The sequence below is a fragment of the Cryptotermes secundus genome, unplaced genomic scaffold, assembly GCF_002891405.2.
Source record: "Cryptotermes secundus unplaced genomic scaffold, Csec_1.0 scaffold1440, whole genome shotgun sequence".
Classification (NCBI taxonomy): domain Eukaryota; kingdom Metazoa; phylum Arthropoda; class Insecta; order Blattodea; family Kalotermitidae; genus Cryptotermes; species Cryptotermes secundus.
Window position 1 is genome coordinate 249558 of NW_019733339.1, and position 9367 is coordinate 258924.

The 9367-nt window shown below is 42.8% G+C and overlaps 1 pseudogene; it reads left to right on the forward strand.

Moving 5' to 3' along the window:
- Window positions 1-1751: 1751 nt before the first annotated feature.
- Window positions 1752-1897, forward strand: LOC111868122 (annotated as a pseudogene).
- Window positions 1898-9367: the final 7470 nt, after the last annotated feature.

Sequence of the window (9367 nt, forward strand, 5' to 3'; positions counted from 1 at the left end):
AACGCACACAAACATCCATGTCCTGAGGGGCATTCGAATCCACGATCCCGGCTTCCGAGCGAGCGAAGACAGTGTATGCCTTAGACCGCTCGGCTACCGTGACCGGCCATCATCCTTATTATCATCGTCATTATTAGTACCGGGAGAGATCAGTCGGTGTAGCAGGGGCAAAAGATTTTTATTTTTCGTCCATAGTGTCCAGACCCTCTCTGTGGCCCATCAGCCACATCGGCAGTAAATCCGCCGAGGTGTGAAACTTACCTCCATCTAATGCTACGAACTTTCGGGTTCCACAAAATGTTGGAAAGTTCTTGAGTAGGTGCACAACTGGCAGCTTCTCAAGAAGGGCTCAGCTCCATCAAGGTAGTTAGATCAGGAACACATTTGCACTTAACGAATTTCGCGAATCGATAGTGAAATATAAGACAGTTACGATGCGCTGGTCACGTAGCTGGAATATTAGAAGTACGGAATTGATAAAAATTATAATAGAACCTTAATAAACAGGGAACCAGAACAAACCAGAACAAGAAAGCGCAGTGGGAGGATAATATTAATGTTGATTTTTAAGAAAATGTGTTGTGATTAATTTGGATGGATGGAACTGGTTCATGTCCACTAAGAGGATTTGGTTTTAGTGGTGTTGCACTTTGAGGTTCTACTACCAGACAGTCCGTCAATTGGCCAGTCTAAATTTATTTGATAAATTGTGTTTCGATGCAGCGAGGTAATCACAGATGAACAGTCGGTCCATTTACACGCGGCGGTGCGCGGAAACGACCGTGGTTGCGAAGCCGTCGTTACAATTAATATGCATGACGCGGACGGTCCCTAGGGCCACACATGGTCCTGCCACTCGATTGCAATTAAATATTGATACAACGATCCTCGGTTTGGGTCTGCAGCAGACATTCTCGTCAAACTGCTGGGGAACAAATTTGCCATTATTTGAGTAAGAGAAATGGCATGACCGTGCCATAGCTCAGTGGTTAGTCACCGGCTTGCCAAACCTGCGGCCCGGGTTCGAGGCCAGGTCATGTGGAATTTGTGGCGCACAGTCACTGGGGAAGGTTTCCTCTGCCAATTCTCATTCCACGGGCTGCTCCACGCTCATTATCATGTATCATCCGGGGCTGATACCATAGGCCGAATGGTGGTCGATGTACTAAGTGGACTCAATCCACAGAAATTAACTTATTAAAGGAGGAAAATGCATGGAGTTTTATGGTCTTCAGCTTCATCCATTTCTATGAGATTTATCGTTCTCATGAAAGTAAATATTAAGATTGCAGTTTCATAGTATGTGACACCGTATAACTTGGTAGATCTCCACAAAAATTTCAGAGGAACTTGCCTCCTCGCCCGCTGAACACTAAGACAGCATTTTCCTCCTAAATATCGGTGTCTGTATACCAGATTACACGGCGTCACTTCCCAGAATCCTGCATACCTAATATTCGTCAACGCCAGAACCTAGAATGTCATAATAAAATTAAAGTTTCTCAAGGAAGGTATCGTGTGGCAGATGTTAACGGGACATGGTGTCTTTGAAACAGAGGACTTTTACTGGTATATAGAATTAAAATATTTTTCTCCTTTAGACATTTTTAACGGTAAAAATACTTCCCATTGAAGCTATTCATAATGTTTCAACCTACTCATGTCCCATAATTTATATGGAACGGCTTCCAACGGCGCTCCTCCGAGTCCTCGGTGGTCGTGACGCTTCAAGTGAGAGTGGTTCATCAAAAATCCTTCTGCAGGTGTTACCGTCATCCGGAAGGCGGTGCCCCCAGGCTGAGACTTTTCCACTGCATTGCGGTTTGGTTGATCTCTGCAGAGTGTCCCAAATGTAGGTAACTCCTTGTAGTTGGAACTGCATTTGTGCCGTTGCTGTGTTTATGCGTGTGAACCATAGTAACAGTACATTGGAGCGGCCTCCGTAGTCTAGGGGTAACGTTCCCACCTCATGACTCAAGGTACGCGGGTTCAAACCCGGCGGAGGGAACAAGTCCTCCGGGAGGGACTTTAAGCNTGTACAATAGACTATTAATCGCGGTGCATGGGGAAACCCACCTCTTCAATACTGAATAACTGAACAGTACATTGACTCAGTTGGTACGCGTCATATGAGTGGAGTATTTTAATGTTTGACTTAACTCATGCCAATGATTTGTGAGCTGTAGTCAAACAAGAAGCGTATAGAAAAAGTAAAGTAAAAAGTGAAGGTATCCCTGTAACAGGCCTTGGAGGCCCATAGGGATGTGAGGTGTTGAGGTTTCCACATTTTATAGACAATCGGCTCATAGATAACGATGATATCAGCCTTACGCACCGGCCGCCTTTTACCCCCAGGAACATTGCTGGTACTCATTTTTATTAGAGGCTGAGTCTACCCCAGGGCCATAGTGTTGTTAGGACTGGGTCAATTAAAAAATCCAATGACCTAACTGAGAATTAAACCTGTGACCTTCCGATACCACTTACCCTTATTTCTATATCGTAGCATTCCTTAATTTTTTTATGGACATCCCCCGATGAAAAGGCACACAATCAGATTTACCGCATTTCAGTAGAGAGGAAATTGCATGCAAGTGCTTTGATGTCCGAACTTTCAGGGGAGCAGATTGTGATACTGTCCACTGATTCTAAAGTTAGGAAGAGACTGGCAGTAAGAAAACGAAATTTGATGTGGAGAGATTTATTCTCAAGAAGTTAAACAAGAGAACATGTATAGAAGAATATCAGGTTACAATTTCAAATATGTTTCCATCCCCGGAAAGCTTATATTACGACGTGGGATATTAATAGAGCTTGGAAAACTATTAGAGAAAATATAAAAATTTCAGCCAAAGAGACTCTAGTTTATTATGAACTGAAGCAACATAAGCCATGGTTCGAAGAAGAATACTCACAAATATTAGGTCGAAGTAAACAAGTCAAAATGAAATGGTTACAGGATCCGAGCCAACAATGTAAGACTTGAAGCTTGCAGACATTTCAGGAACAAAAAGAGGGAATGGCTGAAAGACAAAATTAATGAGCTTGCAACGAACAGTAAGAACAAGAACATTAGAGACTTCTATAGAGGAGTAAGTGGATTTAAAGAATAGGATTTGAGGTTCTCACACCGGTGGTTACGATTTGTTCTGTCTCTTGGGATGTAAGGCCGTGCAGTTCGTATTGTACGATGTTATATCACAGAGGATACAATATTTCGAACAGAAGAAGGGTTACCAACCTATAGCTAACTTGGTATAAGATGAGAAGTGAGATCTGCTTGCAGATTCACACAAAGAATTAGTTCTCTCCGCTGCTGGAAGTACACAGTGTTACTGAGAGCAATCTGAAGTGTTAGTACCTGAACCCAGTCCTTTTGACGTTCAAATTGCATTGCTAAGTTGAAAACACGTAAATCGCGAAATCTTGATGAAATTCCGGCAGACATAGTTCGAGCAGAGGGAGAAAAATTATGATTTGAAATTCATCACTCACTCATGGAGCTGAGCCCTTCCTGAGGAGCGGCCAATTCTGCAGCTACTCAAGGATTTCCCAGAATTTTATGGAACCCGAAGGTTCATCATCTTGTTCACAAGAGCCCTCCACTGGACCCTATCCTAAGCCAGATCTATCCAATCTATACCATCCCATCCTATCTCTCCAAGATCCATTCTAATATTGTCCACCCACCTACGCCTTGGTCTTCCCTGTGGTCTCTTTCCTTCTGGCTTTCCCACCAATATCCTATATGCATTCCTATTCTCATTCGTGCTACATGCCCTGCCCACCTCATCCTCCTTGACTTGATCATTCTAATTATACTTGGAGAAGAGTACAAGTTATGAAGATCCTCATTATGCAGTTTTCTCCAACCTCCTGTCACTTCATCTCTCTTCGGTTCAAATATTTTCCTCAATACCCTGTTCTCAAACACCCTCAGTCTATGTTCCTCCCTTAATGTCAGAGACCAAGTTCCACACCCATACAGAACCACAGGCAAAATTATAGGTTTTCATATTCTAATTTTTATGTTTTTGGACAACAGACGAAAAGAAAAGAGGTTCTGGACTTAATGGTAAAGTAAAAAGTAAAGATATCCGTGTAACAGGCCATGAAGGCCCACAGGGTTGTGAGCCGTTAAGGGTCCCACATTACCTTGACAATCGGCTCAAAAATGGCGGTAAGTTTGTCAGCCTTACGCGCCGGCCGCGCTTTGCTCCCCAGGAAAATCATTTAATTAATTCCTGGTACTACTCGAGTTCAATCGCCTCTTGATTTGAAATTCATAAACTCGTTAATTTTATTTGGAGTAAGAGAAAATTTCCAAATCGGTGGAAGGAGTCTATTATTGTACCAGTTTACGAGAAGGGCGATAAAACTGACTGTAGTAATTGTCGGGGATATCACTGCTATCAACTTCATACAAATCTTTGTTCAATATTATTCTCTCAAGGTTAAGTCTATATACAGATGAATTTACTGGGGATCATCAATGTGGGTTTCGACATAACAGATTGACTACTGATCAGATCTTTTGCCTTCGTCAGATACTGGAGAAAAAATGGGAGTACAATGAGACAGTACATCAGCTATTTGTAGCCTTCAAGAAAGGCTATGGTTCAGTCAGGAGGGAAGCATTGTACGAGTACAGTATTCTGATACAATTTGAGGTGTACATGAAATCCGTATAGGTGAACATTTGTCTGATAATGTCCCTGTCCAAACTGGTCTAAAATATGGAGATGTTTTATCGCCATTGCTTTTCAACTTTGCTTTAGAATATGCCATTAGGAAGGCCCAAGAAACCAGGTGGGACTGTAATTAAATGTGACACATTAGCTTTTGGTCTATGCCGATGATTTGAATCTACTGGGTGATAATGTAGATACCATAAAGAAAAACACTGAAATTTTAAATTGACGCTAGTAAGGAGGTTGGTCTAGAAGTAAACGCAGAAAAAACTAAGTGCATGTTGCTGTCTCGTCACCAAAATGCAGGGCAAAATCATGACATAAAGATGACTAACAGATGCTTTGAAAATGCGCCACAATTCAATATTTGGGAACAACAGTAGAAAATAAAAAATCGATTCAGGAGGAAATTAAGAGGAGACTGAATTCGGATAATGCTTACTACCATTCAATACAGTACCCTTTGTCTTCTCGTCTGCTGCCTAAAATAATGCAAAAAAATAATTTTGTTTTTGGTTCTGTATGGGTGTGAAATTTGGTCTCTTACATTAAGGGAGAAAAACAGACTGAAGGTATTTGAGGGTGTTGAGAAAAATATTTTGACCGAAGAGGGATGAAGTGTCAGGAGGTTGGAGAAAACTGCACAATGAGGAGTTTCGTAACTTGTACTCTTCTCCAAGTATAATTAGAATAATCAAGTCAAAGTGGATGAGGTGAGCAGGGCATGTAGCATAAATGAGGAGAGGGTAATGCATATAGCATTTTGGTGGAAAGACAGAAGGAAAACGTCCACTAGGAAGACTAGACCTTCGATGGGTGGATAATATTAAAATGGATATTACGAGAGATAGGATGGGTGGTATGGACTGGATTGATATGGCTCAGGATAGGGACCAGTAGAAGGCTCTTGTGAACACGGTAATGTAACTTCGGCTTCCATAAAATGTTGCGAAAAACTTGAGTAGCTGCAGAATTGGCGGCATCTCAATAAGAGCTCAGTTCCATGGAGTTATTTAGTTGAGGAAAGCTTTTGCACCTAAGAAATTTCTTGATTCGGTAATAAAAAATATACAGTCACGATGGGCAGGTCATGTAGCCAGAATATGGGACGTAAGTAATTAATACAAATTATGTCTGAGAAACGCGAAGACAAACCGAATGTGAAACCGCATTTGGGAGGATAATATTAAGGTTGAATTTAAGAAGAAATGTTCTTCGATGGATGGAACTGTTTCATGTTTATATGCTCCCCTGAAAGTTCGAACATCAAAGCACTCGAATGCAATCTCCTCTCTACTGAAATGCGGTCAACCTGATGGCGTGTCTTTCCACCGGGGGATGTCCATAAAAAATTTATGAAAACTAGGATGTGGGGGAAGAGGAGGGCGCGGTAGTGTCGTTGGTTGAGGCACTGTACTACGAGCCGGCAGGTCGAGGGTTGGATTCCCGATGGGGTTATTGGAATTTTCAATTGACCTAATCCTTCCAGCTGCACAATGGCCTTGGGGTCGACTTGGCCTCTAAGAGAAATGAGTACCAGGAAGATTTCTGGTTGGTAAAGGGCTTCCGACGCATAAGACTGACAACCTCAACGCCATCTGTGAGCCGATTGTTTAGAAAATGTGGGAGGCTCTACGTCTCACAACTCTATGGGCCTCCAGGGCCTTTTGTAAGGACAGCTTTACGTTTCTACCTTAGTTTTAGGGAGAAATTCGTATTTGTCATCTATAGTATTAATGTCAACTATAGTTCATATTCAAGCTTAAAATATATTAGATCAGAATTGATTTTAATTTTGAATTAAGTTGAAGTAGAATAGATATTTATTATTGCTCACTCATTCACTCACGAATCTGACCCATCTTGAGAAGCCTCCAATTGTTGAGCTACTCAATAACTTTATAGCATAGTATGGAACCCGAAGGTTCATTACAGTGTTCTCAAGAGCCCTCCACTGGTCCCTATTCTGAGCCAGATCAATCCAGTCCATACCATCCCATGCTTTCACTTTAAGGTCCATTTTAACATTGTCCGCCAACCTACGCCTTGGTCTTCCAACTGGTCTTTTTCCTTTTTGCTTTAAAAATTCGCTTAGTGGGGAGTGGGGTGGAGTCCAACTGGGTCCACTCGGCAAGACGGCCACTGATTGGCTCAGTGTAGCCTGCTGCGGGTGATTATGATAATGGAGAATTTGATGGAATGAAGATTGGCAGGGGAAACCGAAGTAATCGGAGAAAACCCACCCGAGCGCCACTTTGTCCACCACAAATCCCACTTGACCAGACCCGGGATCAAACCCGGCCCGCCGTGGTGGGAAGCCAGCGAATAACCGCTTGAACTATGGCGCGGCCTATCCTTTTGGCTTTCCCACCAATATGCATTCCTCTTCTCCCCCACTCGTGCTACATGCCCTGCCCACCTCATAGTCCTTGTCTTGATTATTCTAATTATCCTTGGAGAAGAGTACAAGTTATGAAGCTCCTCACTGTGCAGTTTTCTCCAGCCTCCCGTCACTTCATCCCTCTTCGGTTGAAATATTCTCCTCAGCACCCCATTCAAATATTATTGTTATCGATTCAAATTTACCTTCTTGTGGCTTTCAAATGTCGTTGGTTTCCTGGTCACTCAGAAGCGATCCGCATTTCATAATTTTGTGTGATAGTACACATTTATCTATCATTAAAATTTTGTGGCAGCTGTTGCTGCTCTTGGATGACAGCAGAACAAGATCGGCACTTGTGTGACCGCGTGCTGGTCTGGATACGTGTGTAGTGAAACTTACTGCGAATAGTGAAGTCTCTGTGGCGAGTGGCCGCGTCGGACACACACACAAAACATGACTCTGAAATAGAGTATTACTAATTTCTCCTTTATCTTCAGGTTCGAAAAATGTAAACCAAGCAGCTCTGCGTGTGTTAACATATCTACCTTCCGTCCCGCACTCCAACTACAACTTGACACGCGCTGTGTTCGCTTCCGTGAATGCAGTTTGGCTCTATTCACCCGGTTGCCATGGTTACCGCACCTCATGATTCTTGTACGACTGTTGGGGTCGAATGCTGTTCACGTTTTATGAAGCTGCTTAATGCTTTATCCGTTCGCTCTGTTTTGAGGAAATTTCAGCAGAGCGCAGCACTTCAAACTCTCTCAAACACGTGACGCTAGAATGCCTCTCTTTGAAATTGCTCCAAGTTAATTTTTTGTGTGGGTTGGTGCTGAAAGCTTCCCGTTTCCGGTAGCGGGAGATATTGTAATCGTTCGAAGGAGTTCGAAATTATAGTTTCTCCCACGTATGGGTGTGGAACTTGGTCTCTGTCATTAAGGGAGGAACACAGACTAAGGGTGCTTGGGAACAGAGTTACCTAGGGGAATATTTGGATCCAAAAGGGAGAAAATGACAGGAGGATGGAGAGAACTGCATACTGAGGAGCTTCATAATATTTACTCTTTCTCCAAATATTATCAGAACGATAAAACGGTGGAGGATCCGATGGACTGGGCATTTAGAATGCGTTGGACAGAAAGAAATGCATACAGAAGTGTGGTTTGAAATCATATGAGAGGCCTAGGAGTAGAGGATCCTGAAGAAACAGAATTAAATTGTGTGGACTGGTCAGATCTGTCTCTTGTGAACACGGTGACGAACATTGGGGTTTAGTAACAGACTAGGATTATCTTGGGAGGCTGAACAACTATTAGCTTCTTATTGAGGATTCTATTCGGTGGTTTAACTTATTTAGGATAAAGTAAGTTCACCCAAGGGTTTTTAACTTGATGTCTGCAATTTGTATCCGTGAGTTGCACATAATTAGTGCTTTCTCTGTATGTGAGATGTCTTGTTCTGCAGTGATGTCTATATTCCTGCTACTGTTTGGAACGCTGAGCAATTAGCTTCACGTAGAACAGCAGCCTGTTCGCGTTCGTTCGAACGAGTGTGATGAGTGGTCCCTCACTTTCAAAGAACAACAAAAATTCCCGCTTTTGAACAAACCGCTGAGAGAGACACACGGACCTGAGAGTGAACGCTTCGGGTTGCTACGTAACAAGAAGTTTTATGGTATGTGGAGGTCACCGAGTTTACTTTGTTTCTATTACTTTACGACTCTTCAAGCAGGGGCGCTAGGTAGCGTCGAATGACCTGACAAACGACAAATTAAAATATATTTGAAAGGAACCGATCGTTTCTTAATCGAGGTACTATTCCAGCAGTAACATGTAGGGACTGAGAAATGCCACGAAAACCTTCAATCGGAATAATATATATCCTCTCCGAGATTCGAACCTATCATTTCTCGCTTACACGTCAATAGCATTATCAGTACCGTCACGACAGACAGCTCGGCGGGATCACGTGATAGTATAGTGAAACATGGGAAGCTTCAGTGGGCTGGACATGTAGCTAGCATGGGGGAATTATGGAGCAGGTAGAGAGTGCTGGTAGGGTAACGTGTTTCAGAGCGACCATTTCAGAGACCAAGAAAAAGAAGGTATAGAGAGAAGTAGTAAGGTAAACTTTGGTTAGATGCAGAAAGTCGTCTTCTGAGTTTAGGCGCCGTGTATTCTTCGTTTTGGCCGACGTTTCGGAGGAACGTATCGCCTCCATCTTCAGAGCAGGTGAATGGCTTGGAATGCAGAGAGCAGTAGCTGTAGTACAGCTGTACAGATACTGCTCTCTG